This window comes from Rattus norvegicus, chromosome 9 (assembly GCF_036323735.1).
Source record: "Rattus norvegicus strain BN/NHsdMcwi chromosome 9, GRCr8, whole genome shotgun sequence".
Classification (NCBI taxonomy): Eukaryota; Metazoa; Chordata; class Mammalia; order Rodentia; family Muridae; genus Rattus; species Rattus norvegicus.
Window position 1 is genome coordinate 106,329,827 of NC_086027.1, and position 14,696 is coordinate 106,344,522.

At 39.1% G+C, this 14,696-nt stretch overlaps 1 long non-coding RNA gene across 4 annotated transcripts in view; it reads left to right on the forward strand.

Annotated features, from left to right (window-relative positions):
• LOC108351976 (uncharacterized) overlaps positions 1–14,696 on the forward strand; it is a 45,721-nt gene that overhangs the window by 24,596 nt on the left and 6,429 nt on the right. For 3 of the 4 annotated variants that reach the window (XR_001839909.3, XR_005489350.2, XR_001839908.3), the window contains exons 3-4: positions 4,051–4,246; positions 5,732–5,876. This is a non-coding gene — a long non-coding RNA (uncharacterized LOC108351976). The remainder of the gene's footprint in view (positions 1–4,050; positions 4,247–5,731; positions 5,877–14,696) is intronic. The other variant, XR_005489349.2, reaches the window with a different exon arrangement.

Genomic DNA, 14,696 nt, shown 5'->3' on the forward strand with positions numbered 1-14,696 from the left:
CAAACTAGATTTGCGTGAAATTGCTTCTTTGGGATAGTGCTTGTACTTTGGGTTGACTAGATGTTTGCTTTATAAATTCACAGGAAAGTCATGTAATAACTGTATCAACTACAGAAAACAACTCTGAATTAGATACTGGACAGTCCTCATAAGAGAGTTCTGCTTAGGTATCTGTAACAATGTATTTAGCATGCATACTTTTTTGCTATGATCACTGACCTAATTGTTAACTTGGATACTTTAATAGTTGTTCACTAAATTGGAGGGGGTTTTGTTGTTATTGTTATTTTTTCGTTTGTTTCTTTTGATGCTGTATATCAGTGAGTCTATGAGTCCTGCTGGGTTCTTCCTTGACTTCTTCAAGTTACAGTACTTGATTCCATTAGATCATAGCTAGCAGTATTAAAAATCTATTCCAATAGTTCTCTCTCTCCTGCCCTCCGTGAACTGAGCAGTATCATGGGGAATATGATGATATATCTAAAGTAAAAAAGGGTAATTCTCTTTTCACAATTGCCCTCCAGAAGCCTAGGGTCAAATTCATTCTTCATCTCTTATAAATAATACCTGTTCTTGTAAAAAGGAATTTATTTTAACCTTACAAGTTTTCAGTTTCTCCTTTTATTTTTATTGTTTGTGTTCAAATGTCATGTTCTGATAATATGCCTGTATTGTAGACTGTCACCAAGTCTTCTTAAAATGATTATATTATTACATAACACATTACTCTACATCATGCCAAATAAAAACAAAGGATTGTTTAGTTCTTAAATATTTATAAAATTTGAAATTATGACCAGAAGCAAAACTTCACTGAACCAATTATAAAAATTTATTGTCTTCCTAAGATATTTTATGTGTAATAATATCATCTTTCAAAAAGTAACTTGAAAAAGGTTGCCTTTGTAGACTTTATATGTCACATTACCTGCTTGGAAGTGTGAAAATGGCAAGGCATAAAGTATACATGCGTTGAAAGGTTGATCTGCACAGCAAAGAAGAAAGATGGTGTTTGGCTGCCTTATTTATTGCACAGGGTAAGAGTGGCCGTTGTTGAACACCAAGAGCTGGTGAGATTTGCTTTAATCACACAAACAAACAGGCGTGAGCCTTAGAAACGACCTTTCAAAGGGCAGGCATTCAATTCTGACAAATATAATCAACAGCGGGCTTGATGGGAAAATGTAAAAATTCAAAACCCTGTAATTATGTAGCTTATTTTAACAACAGGCCACAAGAGCACAGGTGGCACATATGTTAAAACTCAGGCAGAGGAACAGAACAAGTAAAAACCCAACAACTGCACAAACCCTGGTGCTTTCACAGGGCGGCCCTAAGTCAGTCTCTTCTGTTCATTCAGCGTTGGTTGGGAATAAGAAGGAAAAGGCTGTCGGTCTTCGTCTTCAAGACATTTATTACCTAAGGAAGGTGATGGAGCTCGTCTCACTTGAACATTCGCTCCATGAACTTAATTGTAAGGGGTATGGGCCAAGTGTTGATCCATTGTGAAGTAAGTTTTATGCCCAGATCCAGACACATTTAAATTACGACAATGCTGTTCGTTTCAGCACCGGCTCTCTCATTATGTCCACTCAAGTCATAACCAACCAAAGTTTGTTTCCAGTGGTGATCACCACATTCAACTCTCAGACTAAAAGTGTGGTAACATTTATGCAAACATCTATGGTGTAGGGTATTGCTTTTGCTTGTACTGACTTTCCTAGTTTTAAAAACCGTATGCATGATCACAATGTATTTGATCATATTCAGACCCTATTACCCTTCCATCTCTCCTTCCCAACTGTGCTGATCTCTTCTCCCTACAAACTCACGACCCCCCCCCCAGAACTGTCAGTGTTTTCTTCCTTTTGAGCTGTAGGTCTGTGCATATAGATCTACAGAACACTCAAGATCACAGTCATCTACAAGAGGCAGTGTGTCACAGCACTTCCTGGTTTGCCAGTCCTTAGCGTCTTTCTACTCCCTCTTCCCTGATGTTACTTGGATCTCAAATGGTGTGATAGAGGTGTCCAAGTCAGGGCCGAGCACTGAACCTCTTAGTGCGTTGACTAGTGACAAGTCTATTAACTTTCAGCCAGCACAAAAGCTGAGAGCAGCAGCCGTCTATGTGTATAATCATATACGCTGTTTAACTGGATGGCCGTTTAACAGGATAAGAGTAGTAGGTTGTTTTGTCCTGTAGGTCCTGTGACTTTCCCACTAGGATGTATTTGAGCAGTTATACTATCAGATATGTCTTCCCTCTTGTGGAGAGGAGTGTAAGTCTGCTCGGTGAATGTTGGTTAACTCCAAATCAGGTGTGCCACTAAGAGCTGTATGTGATTGAGAAGAGGACAGCTTTGCTGAAGGAGTGTTCCTAAGAAAACACATGATACTTTCCTCATGCATAAGGTGGTTAGAGTCACAGATGAGGGGAAGTGGAAGTGTGTGAGACGTGAAGTTTGTCTTCCTCAAAATATTCTTCATGCCCCGCAGATGCTGTGTTTCTAGGTTGATTACTTCTTTCCTCGAACTTTTTTTTTTTCTTCTGAGATTTTTCTTGCCCAGATGTTTAAGCAGTGAGTCAACTGATATTATAAGAACAATGAGTTATTCTCTCTCTCTCTCTCTGTTTATTTTTCTATGAGGGGAGCATGTATGTGCCATGGCTTGCATGTGCAGCTCAGAGGACATGTGGGAGTAATTTCTTCTTCCTTCTCTGACGTAGTCCAGATGATCAAACATGGGCCTTTAGGCTTGGAGTGAGTACCTTTACTTACAGAGCCACCCTAAGGGTTTATACCACAATTATTTGCTTGCTTCTTGGTAACTGTGGATTCTTTGGATGACTCTTTCCTTCTAAATATAGGAAGAACTGTACTATTTTGACTATTTGAAAGGTTGGACCCTTTGATCCTTCCTAATTTAAAAAAAAATCCCAATTTTCCTGAGCAAGAATGGAGAGGAGGTCTCCTCCAATACCTACCGACAACAAATGTGGGTTTTATGAATGTCCTAGGCATCTGGTTGTTGTCCTTCATAGATAGATACTTTCTGTGCTAGCATGTGAGGCTGTCAATAGGAAGCTAATCCATTTGATCTCTTAAAGTGAATGATTTCAAGGACACCTGCTTATGTGGAACACTATTCTATATCAAATTGCTTTTATTAACTTATTTCATAAATTGAAAGCCTCGGTAGCATAGAAAGTTTAACGACTTTCCAATACTGCTCAGCAAGTCATTGTCAAGATAAAGTAGACTCCCGAAATTGAATGGCAGGCCTAACAATCAGGTAATTGTGTCTGTGCATTTTATGCTCCGGCCTCTCGTGGGCTCCATTATACTTTGTGCCATTGCTCGCTCCTTTCAGCTGGCCACACTTCAAAAGCACCGGCACTCAGAAGCACTAGCTCTGGGAGTGGCACCATCCACGGCATTTGGCTCATCATTGACCTGGAGACCCTGGCTCCGGACAGCAGTCCATCCTCACAAATGTGCCTGCGATTGACCCAGAAAATGCACTCCCTCCATGCGGGCTGATATTCAGTTGATTGAATGAGTTAAACGGCCAGAGGTAGTACCGCGTGTCTAGAAATCTACACTCTATTTTTCTTTTTCTTTTTTCAAAACTATGAACTCTACTTGTCAGAGTAAAGAATTTTTCTTTCCATTTGCAAGATTTCTCACTCTGAGTTCCCCATGTCTCCTTTCTGCTACATTAAGCTTGGATGAGCTGTGGATGGGATAAAATGGAGAAACTGGGGAGGCTGATCCTCTCCACCGCCTCACTCTAATGGCTTGTGCAGCCTTGCAGGTGGCCAGCCCAGCCATGACAACTACCAGTTTAGATATTATACTCTTCCAGCTGTTGGCATCTTCCATACCTACTGTTGCATGTAACGACGGTCTGACAGGACCGTGTTGACAGAATTTTTCCCAGCTCAGAAGTAAAGGCAAGCAAACCAGTTACATGATGAATGGATCAGAGCCTCATCTTATCTCTCTTTGAAAGGAAATGATTTTTTTTTTTTTGCCTCTGTTCCTTCAGACAAACGAGGGTGAAATGAGACAGGCATGACATGGCTGGAAGAGAGATGGATCAAAGGATTTCCTTACGTTGCAATCAATACTAAGTGCTGCTTTGACATATGTTATCCACCGGGAGAGCAGAACTGGAGTTGTCATAAAGTAATTAGAGGCTGGATTGGGGAGCATTGTGCATGCCCTTCAACCAAATGCCACAGGTAGTTAAGCTGCTTTTGTATGCGTTTGTGGCAGGGATCCTCCTTCCTGGTGGTGACTGAGATGTGTCTACAGATGCTTTCTGCAGCTGCCTCACAGCGGGGCACTTCTCACAGTCTGCTTCCTCTTGCTGTCAGTCTCCTTCCTTAGTTTTCCTATCCATCCTATTGGTTTCCTACCAGTGAACTTTCCTATGCTCCCGCACCAGCCTCGGAGATTCCTGGTTCTGAATTAACCTTGTCCCTTCTTCCTCCTTGCATTTGCAATATGACAAAATAAAGCAAAACAAACAAACAAACAAACAAAAAACAAAGCAACCCCAAAAATATCTCTCCCTTTCCAGATTTCCTGTTAAAGAACTCTTTTAGAAAATATTTTCAATGCCTCACCACATAAGTATATCTTTGAAGATTAACAGTTGGGTATTTAGAAGAAATAAGATGCAAAAATATATGAAGACACGGGGGTTCCTGTCTCTAAGTTAATTTATTTAATATATGATAACAACATGCTGTACCTTATGTATGTATTTATTTCATTAATAAATACTACTTATTCCCAGAAATTACATGCCAATCTTGAATTAGGAATAATTTTCTGATCTGTAGTGAATCAGTGAACAGAATATGACACAATTTTGTCACATGATGTCAAATTAGCTCACTCAGCACTGAAACTATGTTTTGGGTATGTGTTGGGGGGTTCTCCTGTAGGCAGAGTGACAGTATGTAAGAACTCACAGGGAGGTTTGGAAAAATTAATTGACTAGATTCTGCATCTTGTCAACATGTATGGTGTTAAGGTTTTTGTGGAAACATACAGTGTCTGGTGTCTTAAGTTCGTTCTTTATCCTTAAACATTGTTTTCTGTTGCTTCTGTATACTTCTGTTCTTCCTCCTGTCAGCTTTCCTTCATCCTTTCCTTCCCTGCCTTTGTGTCTTCCCCACCTTATTTCTTCTCTTTCTCTTTCCTTCTGTAACAGGGTATTGCTTAGTAACCCAGGGTCACCTATAACTGAATATACTGTCTTCTCTAGTCTTAGATTCATGTCAATTCTCTTACCTCACTCTTTTCCAGTACTGGAAATACAAGTATGAAAGACTATGACTAACTCCCTCTAACTGTGTCCAACTGTTCTCTTTTACTTGTTTGGGTTTTGGAAAGTTTGTGTTTTCCTCCTTCATTATTCACATACACACACACATATCCATATATGTATATGTATTTTGTGTGTGAATATATATGGATATATGTCACTATGTATATAGTGTTAGTTTGATTTATATTTTTAACTTTTTAAGGCTTTTAAAATGAATGTGTTAAATGATAATTTGTTTTATACTTCATGGTAACCTAGAGAAGTAAAATATCTTATATAATATTTCTAGTCCTATGGTGTACAATATACACTTACAAATGCTGAGGAACTCTTAGGCTGCCTCTTTCACTATTATTTACATTTCTTTCTTTTCTTCCTCTCTACACAGAAGGACTGAAGTAGCATATACCTTGCTAAAGATAAGAGACATACAACTTACTCTGTGGGCACCCCACAAACGCTTCATCACCGTCATTTTGACCGGTTGTGGATGTGTGCATGGGTCACTATTGTTTGCAGAAAAGAATTCTTTGGTAAGAAGTGAGGGCTACAATAATCTCTGGACATAAAATATTTAAAATAAAGAAAATAGATGAGCCAATTAAAATATTGACTGTGGATCTGAACGGAGAGTTCTCAAAAGAGGAGGTAAAAATGGCTAAGAAATATCTTTAAAAGTGTTCAATACCCTGGGCAGTACTTGCGTGCGTGTATGCATGTGTATGTATGTGTGTGTATGTGCATTGCATGTGTGTGTGTATGTGTGTGTATGTATGTGTGTGTATGTGTGTGTATGTGTGTGTGTAGTTCTCCTCCTTTATAAAACAATCATTTGTGTTTTTACATGAGATGTGAATTATTTCAGAGACCTACAATGGTCAAAATGCACAGAATAAGGGACTGCGGGGACCCAACCCCAACTTGTCCCTCTTCAGTTGAATTCTGATACCTTAGATTTAGGCATCATCACATAAGAAGGGGTGGAAAGATGATAAGAGCTGGAGGCCTGAGATCTCAGTGGTTAGAGAGTGTCTCCTAGGCATGACAAAAAATGCTCCCACTAAATCTCAAAATATGGTTTCTTGACCAAGCTCAGCATAACAGTAACGAAAGCTGACATGCTGACATGGACAGGGGTCAGCGGCTTTTAACCTGTGTGTCGTAACCCTTTGGAAGACCTTCTATCTCAAAAATTATTTACATTCTGATTCATAACAGTAACCAAAGCACAGTCATGAAGCTGGAAGGAAAGTAAGTTTATGGTTGGCAGGCACCATAGCGTGAGAAGCTGTATTAAAGCGTGGCAGAATGAGGAAGGTTGAGAACTACTGTTCTAGATCAAGAACTACAGTGGTCAAAGGATATTAAGAGGGAACTTTTCTTTTTCCAGTGATGTGTTTCCACTTGGATATCCAACTTCAAGTGGTTAGCCCTGATACTTGTACATATTAATGTACATATAAATTGACTAATTAGGTTATGTATTTATCATACACATATATGATATATGTATATACACATACATACACATATGTATATAATACACATATATAATATATGTATATCATACACACATATCAGTAGGATATATAATTTATATATGTACACATCTACATATATATATGTTGATATTACATAAACACATACACACGCGCACACACACACACACACACACACACACACACACACACAGATAATTAAAGAAGAAACCATGAAGGAAGAAGATGTTTAAGGTAGAGAAGGGATGGGAGTGTGTATTTATGATAGCTCGTATATGCTCCGCCCAGGAAGTGGCAAGATTAGAAGTGTGGACTTGTTAGAGTAGGTGTGTCACTGTGGGTGTGGGCTTTAAGACCCTAGTCCTAGCTGCCTGGAAGTCATTCTTCTCCTAGCAGCCTTCAGATGAAGATGTAGAACTCTCAGCTCCTCCTGCACCATGCCTGCCTGGATGCTGCCATGTTCCCGCCTTGATGATATTGGACTGACACTGTAAGCCAGCCCCAATTAAATGCTGTCCTTGTAAGTATTGCCCTGATTATGGTGTCTATTCACAGAGTAAAACTCTAACTAAGATAGAGAGATATAGACTAAGTGACATTTACAAAGTTCTCAAGGAAAAGAAAAGAACATTCTAGGAAAAAGAAGAGTGAAAGGTCTTTTGGAGGTATTGACTCTCAGGCCATTTATTTTTGGGTTAGTTTTAACTTCTCATTGGTATGTTTTGTCTTGTTGACAATGGTTTGGTTTACTTCTCGGTTGTAATTTATATTGTGGGAGAAAGTCATAACTATGAATGAAAAATTAGAATTGTTTTATAAATATTCCAAATGATGGAGCATATTTTGGGTATAGTTTTGTGTTCAAACGTATTTGGGGAAAGCCTGTACTAGTAATCGCTATGGTTACACTTTCTCTGTCATGACTTTGGGCAATGTATTGGTGCTAATATTTGTGAACCAGTAAAAAATATCTGACCTTTATTTTTAATGTTTAGTTCAGAAGAGAGTAAGAGATAATTTATAATGATGTTTTCCATCTAGAAATCTCATTACCAACACACCTTCAACCACTTAATTGGATGACTTAATTTAGGGAGGAGAAATTAGTACACTTTGTAAAAAAATATAAGACCATTTCAAGGGCAGACAAAATTTAATGAAAATTCATTAAAATATTTTAAAGTCCTCAAGAAAGCATTTATGTGAAAAGGTCCTTTAGAAGTACTTGTGTGGAAATGTGTGCAGTTCCATGTATGAGCCCCTGTCTGGCATCATTACACAGACGCTAAAGGACCATCACAACCACTCATCCACGGAGGGCATGAGAGACTTGAGTGCAGTGAAGTGAGCAGCTCTCTCCTAGCTAAAGAATTGTTTCCCCCCTTTACGTCAGACTTTATCTAATCTGTAAGGTTATGAAGCAAACTTTCAGAGTTTGTTTTTCCTCAGAGTTCTTTTATGTACTTATCTCCTGTGTTGTCTTCTTCTGAGTAGGCAGCAAGGACAGTTTCCAACACCGATAGCCTCATGAGATTTGTATCCTAGTGAACTCCGCCCACCTCAGTCTTTGTAAGCACATGCCATGATCTTGCATAATCAACTTTGCTCAACCACAGCTTTCTCAGAAGTCTCCCCATCATTATGTGTCAAATTAAGTATATGTTATCAACCTGGTAGCTTTCTACACTTACACTACAAAAATTGCATATGGTTACATATGATTAATATCTAAGACAGAAAACAAACACCTTTTTGTTACTAGAAGTATTTTCTTAAAGATATTTTATGAGAAAATCCCTAAAGGCTTCTTAGTGAAAAGGTCAGGAAAAGATGCAAGATAGAAGTAAGTACTTGTTCTGGGGTGAATACTCAGGATGCCTCTGTTGATTGATTACTTACAGTTCAGTCATGATTGAGAGCATAATGGCTTGAGAGGTCTGAGCACGTGGGACACAGCTTTTCTCTTCAAGTAAACACTTACCTGGTACCACAACATTTGTTCTTCTGTCATGAAGGAAGGAAGGAAGGAAGGAAAGAAGGAAGGACAAACTCATTCATTATCTTTGCGAAGATGCTGTAACTCTGCTCCGGTCTTGCCAGCATGAGAACCCTCCGATATGGGTTGCTCCTAAGCTGTGTCTGTCATAAAAAGAATGTCCCACATTGTGTAAGATTAGACATCACTAATTAAAACAAAATGATGATGTAAGCCTCCCAAACGACCCACATCTAAATCACTGGCACCATCCAACAGACATGAGTATGTATGGAGAGCAATAGGACCTTTCGATCGTGGCTGATCATGCTGATGGAAAACTGTTTGGCCATTTCTGACAAGATTTCTGATAATTTAGCAGCCACAGTTTGATGCTTGCCCAAGTCAATTGAAAATGTATGTGCACGTCATTATGGAAAGTATCTGTTTTCCCAAAACTTGGAAGTAATCAAGGTACTTTTCTAGCCCATCCAGACAGTGGATTAGTATTCAGTGCTAAAAGTAAATGAACTATTCCAAATTCATAGCCCCCTGCTCCCCATTTTTGTTCAGCTGTTGTGCTAGAGAACATATTTACTTTGTCTTACTTGGGAAATACATTTTTAATATACAAAAAGAAAAAGGATTCCGTTGATCTATTGGTCTTACTGAATCTTGCATTTTCCTCCTTGATATTTTTGAGATTAGTATCTCTGGTTCCCTCATCTCCTGAGTCAGCATATGCATTTGCATTCCGTCTGTACTTTTTTTCAGTACAGGGCTGAGGTACTTTCTTACACACGAATGGGTCAGACCATTTGTGAGTTTTGTGACATTGGATACATTGCAATCTTAGTTTTAGTTTTTAGTATTCTCCTTTGGAAAACAGGTTATGCTTAGTGCTATGTCAGGTGACCATGATGACGAAATTAGGAAATTGTAGGCACTCTGATGTCACCTGATGGTTCTCCTGATGTTGTCATTGTTGACATGAGGCCATCAACCTTTATCACACAATTATCATGATATTGCTAAAGAGACCTCTCTTTTGGAGTGAGGTTTTAAACCAATTACACATTAAGCAATAATCTTTATGAAACTGATTTTCAGAGAATTTATCCATATTTCCTTGGGGTCAGACCAAATGGCTTAATTGATTTCTCTATGGCCTCCTAAGGTCAACTGGTTAATGACAGTAAACCACTTAATCATGGCAGAGTCGTGGGTCATGTTTCCCAGCTCACGGCTATTTTACTAAAGATCTGACCTTTTTCTTTTTTTCTTTCTTTTTGACCTTGTTCTCTGTCGAGCCAGGTCTCAGATGACTGCTTCTTAGTCACCCTGACAACACTTGGTGCATATGTCCAGTAGTGTACAGGGAAATATTCTATTTTTTTATGGTACATTGCAATGGCTGTCTCCATTGCGCATGACAAGTGAATCAATTTGTAAACATTTGGATTGAGAAGAGGAATCTGACAGGAGTCAGAATTGATTCAAGATCAGAAATCCAACTGATTGTGAACACATTTATTTCCTGTGCCTTTGAAGGCTGTGGATGAGTCTTTGATGAGTTTCTGGAAATTACATACTTTATTTGAATTCACAGAGTGTTTGATGTCCCTTTTCGTATGAACATCATGGCTACTTCATGATAAACTTTGGAGTCTTCAGTCTCCCGGGACGTAGTAAATCAGCAGTCATCTAACTATGAAAGCACAAGAAGGCAGACATACAAGGCAACCGGGAATTTGGCTTCATTTTACACAGATCAGCCCCGTTTAGTACCCACTTGCATACTTCATTATATCATTGAACATTTATTGTTTAGAGCTTTTATAAATTTGCTTGCATACATTATTTTTGTTGTTGTTGTGTTTTTTGGTCTTTTTCTTTATTTTTTTTAAAGACATGATAGAAGGGAAAGGGTCAGGCTTTAAAAGCTTTTTCCGCTGGTCATTTGCTATCTGGCCTCAGTAGTAGATGCACGTCAGAATCATCTAAAAGGCTCAGGGGCATTCCGGTGTCTTTGAAGTTTCATCCCAGACTCGGAGATTTCCAAAATGAGGTGAGGAAAAGAGTTGCACAAGTTTAACCCTTTTTTTTTAGGTAATTCTGATGTTTTTGAGTTTGACAATCATCCCTTAGCTGAAGGTTTGGGTTAAGACAAAACCAGAAGTCGGTTTTCAAATTTTCATTTATTAAAAGCACAGATCAGAAATGGATACAATATCCAGGTAAGACTGAACAAGTTGTTGTATGGCAAGAATTCCACATAGAACTTGACAGCTCAAGTGAGAGAGAATGAAGCATAACAGAGGCTTTCCGCATTCTTGAGGCTTTGGTCAGAGGATGTTCAGGGGAGAGCACGGCCCTTAGAAGACACCTGAAATGCTACCTCTGCCTTGCATTTCCTTAGTGACTTTTGACAGCAGTTGAACTACTCCAGCCTTTATTTTTTTCCTTCATTGGCTTGTGATTAAAAAAGTAAGATGATGATTGGATTTTGGGGATAATTTAAGCATTCTATATAAAATATATTACAGAGATTCCAAAGTTTAAGACTGAATAATAAAATATCAGTGGCATTAATCATGATAATTTCTAGGGGGAGGTTTTAGTGTGTTGCTCACGGTTCTGTATGTAGATAATTAATTCATTCAACACTAACACTAGACATTCAGTACCTAACACAGTCCTTGATAGATAAAAAAGCTGAACTAACATCTATTCAATGAAAAGATTTTCTAACTTTGTGTGTTTACATTTTACATTATATATATATATATATATATGTATGTAGTGAGAATTAATCCTTTTGCTGTTCCACAGACAAATAAATCTGCCACTCTGACTTCTTTCCCACTTCACATGACAGCAGTTCTCTACACTACAGTTTTAAAACATGAACTTCAGATGTTAACTATTATGCATTTAAGGGCTGCACAAATTGTTTAAAGCCATCACTCAGCACCCCGCTCTTCACAATAGCGTATGTTTAAGTGTGGAGTTCAGGTTTAGGGAAGTTGCTTTGTAAAGACCAAACCTGTGTCCTTTTACAGGTATGATCTATGGAAGTTGACTTCTTATTCTTTTTTTTTTTTTTTTTTTGGAGCTGGGGACCGAACCCAGGGCCTTGTGCTTTCTAGGCAAGCACTCTACCACTGAGCTAAATCCCCAACCCCGACTTCTTATTCTTAATCATGTCTACATTCATATTCTCTCTCTCTCTCTCTCTCTCTCTCTCTCTCTCTCTTTTCCCTTCTTTTTTTTTCATTCCTATCACTTCCTCTCCTCCCATGGTCCTCCTCCCAGCCCTGTGGCAAGAAATATTTAAGCTTGTCCCTCACTAACTTACAAATAAATGAGACTCAGACCATGGCTATTTCATTTGGCTTTGACAGTTACTAGTGGTCACTCCTAATCTGCTCTTGTAACTGCAGGTCTGGCTATCTCCCAGTGGTGTACCCCTTAGACTTGCTGTTTCTCTTGGCTCTTCATTCCTCTCCCCTCATGGAGGCTGGCTTCCTCCTCCTTTCCTTCTTCCCCTCTCCTCCTTTCTCCCTTCCCATGTGGTCACTCCTAACCCAGCTACCTCTAATCTCTCCAATTACTGGCTGCAGCCAATTCTATTTAACCAATAGTTTTAAACGAAGGATCATGGTTTGCACAGCCAAAGCTTATAAGCATGAGAAGTCAGTCCTAGCTCTAGGTGTATAATTTTGCATTACAATTCATAGCAATAGACGAAACCTCAACACCCCCCTTGACCTTTGACAGGGTGGAGGCCCTCCTTCGGTATCCCCCCACCTCGGCACATCAAGTCTCTTCAGGGCTGGGTGCATCCTCTCCCATGCGCCAGACATGGCAACCCAGCTAGAAGAACACATTCCACAGACAGGCTTTAGAAATAGCCTCCACTCCAGTGGTTTAGGACCCGTATGACGACTGAGCTGAATACCTGCTACATATGAGTGGGGAGCAGTGAGCTATGAGCCTGCGTACGTTTTTTGGTTGGCAGTTCAGTCTCTGAGACCCCTCAAACATCCAGGTTAGTTGACTCTTCTGGTCTTTCTGCTCCTAACACCTTCATGGCCCTCAATCCTTCCCCCAACTCTTCTTCAGTGAGAGTCACCAAGCTCAGGGGACACCCATGCTAGGCTTCTGTCTGCAAGCATAACAGAGTGTCATCAATAGTGTCAGGATTAGTGCCTGCCCGTGGGATGGGTCTCTGGTTGGTCTGGTTGTTGCTTGGCTATTCCTTCAGTCCTTGCTCTCTCCTCCGCCCCTGCATTTCTTGTAGACACGGTATATTTTGGGTCAGAAGTTTTGTGGGTGGGTTGGTGTCCTTACCACTCTACTGGGGTCACTTTCTAGCAACAGAAGCGACCTCTACAGATACAACTTTTCAAAAATGTTTATTATTTTCTCTTTATCTTACATTTTCTTTTTTACTACAGCAACCATAAACCCTAAATCACTGAAGTTAATGTAAGTGATTAACATTTTTATAACTTACAGATTTATTTTCATTCAATTAGGAAAATAGACAATAACATTGTACAAAAAATTTACTAATGATTAAAACATAATATTTTTAACTGTTTCGATTTTTATTGTCCTGTTTTCTAGTCTGTGGGACAGTATTTTGATCACTGTTCAAGCTGGATTTTGATTTCCATCTGACCAAGTAGTAACTTGCCTGTTTGAGAAGTAGATCATGTTCAGCGGTGTCCTTTATAGGAACTCTTTTGGGTCATGGTGATATGAGTAGCTAGTTCATTAGAAAGATCACATAAGACCATAGCCGTTGAAAATCCAGACAGTCTGGTTCTTGAGGAAAGTCAATCCCTTGAACCAGGCTTCACATTTGCTCTTTTCTTGGAACATAACTACATCAGCAGTGCTTCTGTAAGTGTGTGGTTGCTCTTAGCTCCTTTACTGGCCAGATGCCTATGTCATAAAACCACATCACCACCCCTAGTTCTGTCCTAATTAGCACCCAGTTTGTCAGCTTGAGCCCTTGGTGAGGACTTGAGGGGCTATAAATACTGTAATACCTTCTAACCTGTGAAAGTTCTGTTTCCAAAGACAAAGAAGAAAACCCAGCACGTGGGAAGCCTGCATTCTTGCCACCTGCCCTGGCACTTTCTCTGGCCAGCTTCAAGCTTTAACATCTGCTCAGAACACTACACTTATTAAACTGAATAACAAAATACATTCATCTGTATAGAATAGTCTGCCCATGGGATACAGGATAGGAGTTCTTTTCTTTTATAAAGAAAGTGAGACAGAGTTGACAGAGTCTTGTGTCTGCCTAATGTCGAGTAAAGTAACCTGGGAAATGAGATAGGAACTTACCAGGAAAGATTTCCCCCTTTGACCGTGGTGTGACTGTGACGGTGGATATGGTTATGTGTACTCTCCTACAATTTTTAATTACTGGGTTTAATTGTTGGCAGGTGGGTAAGAGTTCTGTTACATGTAATGCTTAATTGTTTATCCTTTGCTCTTTGTTAGAAATTGAATGCATTTTGGAATGCATTAGTTTGAAAATGAGACTCAAGAGGTCTGTTGTGGTAATGTGTCCTTTTCCCTGCTAGAGGACAAAATAAACGCATATTAAAGTTTTAATTCTTGCAAGGTCAAAAACTTTCCTTGCAGGCAGGAATCACGTGACTTCCAATGAATATACAGGTCATCTATTTAATAACTTTAATAAATGCAAAGCGTAGTAGGAAAGTATAGCTATTTTAGATGTATATAAAAGTCCTTTCTCTGAAATCAACATTGAGAAGGAGCAATTTTAACTATTCTAGTTACCCTCTAAGTTTAAAAAAAATTAAACTTATGGCCAAGAGCTATTGTTTTTTTCCTCA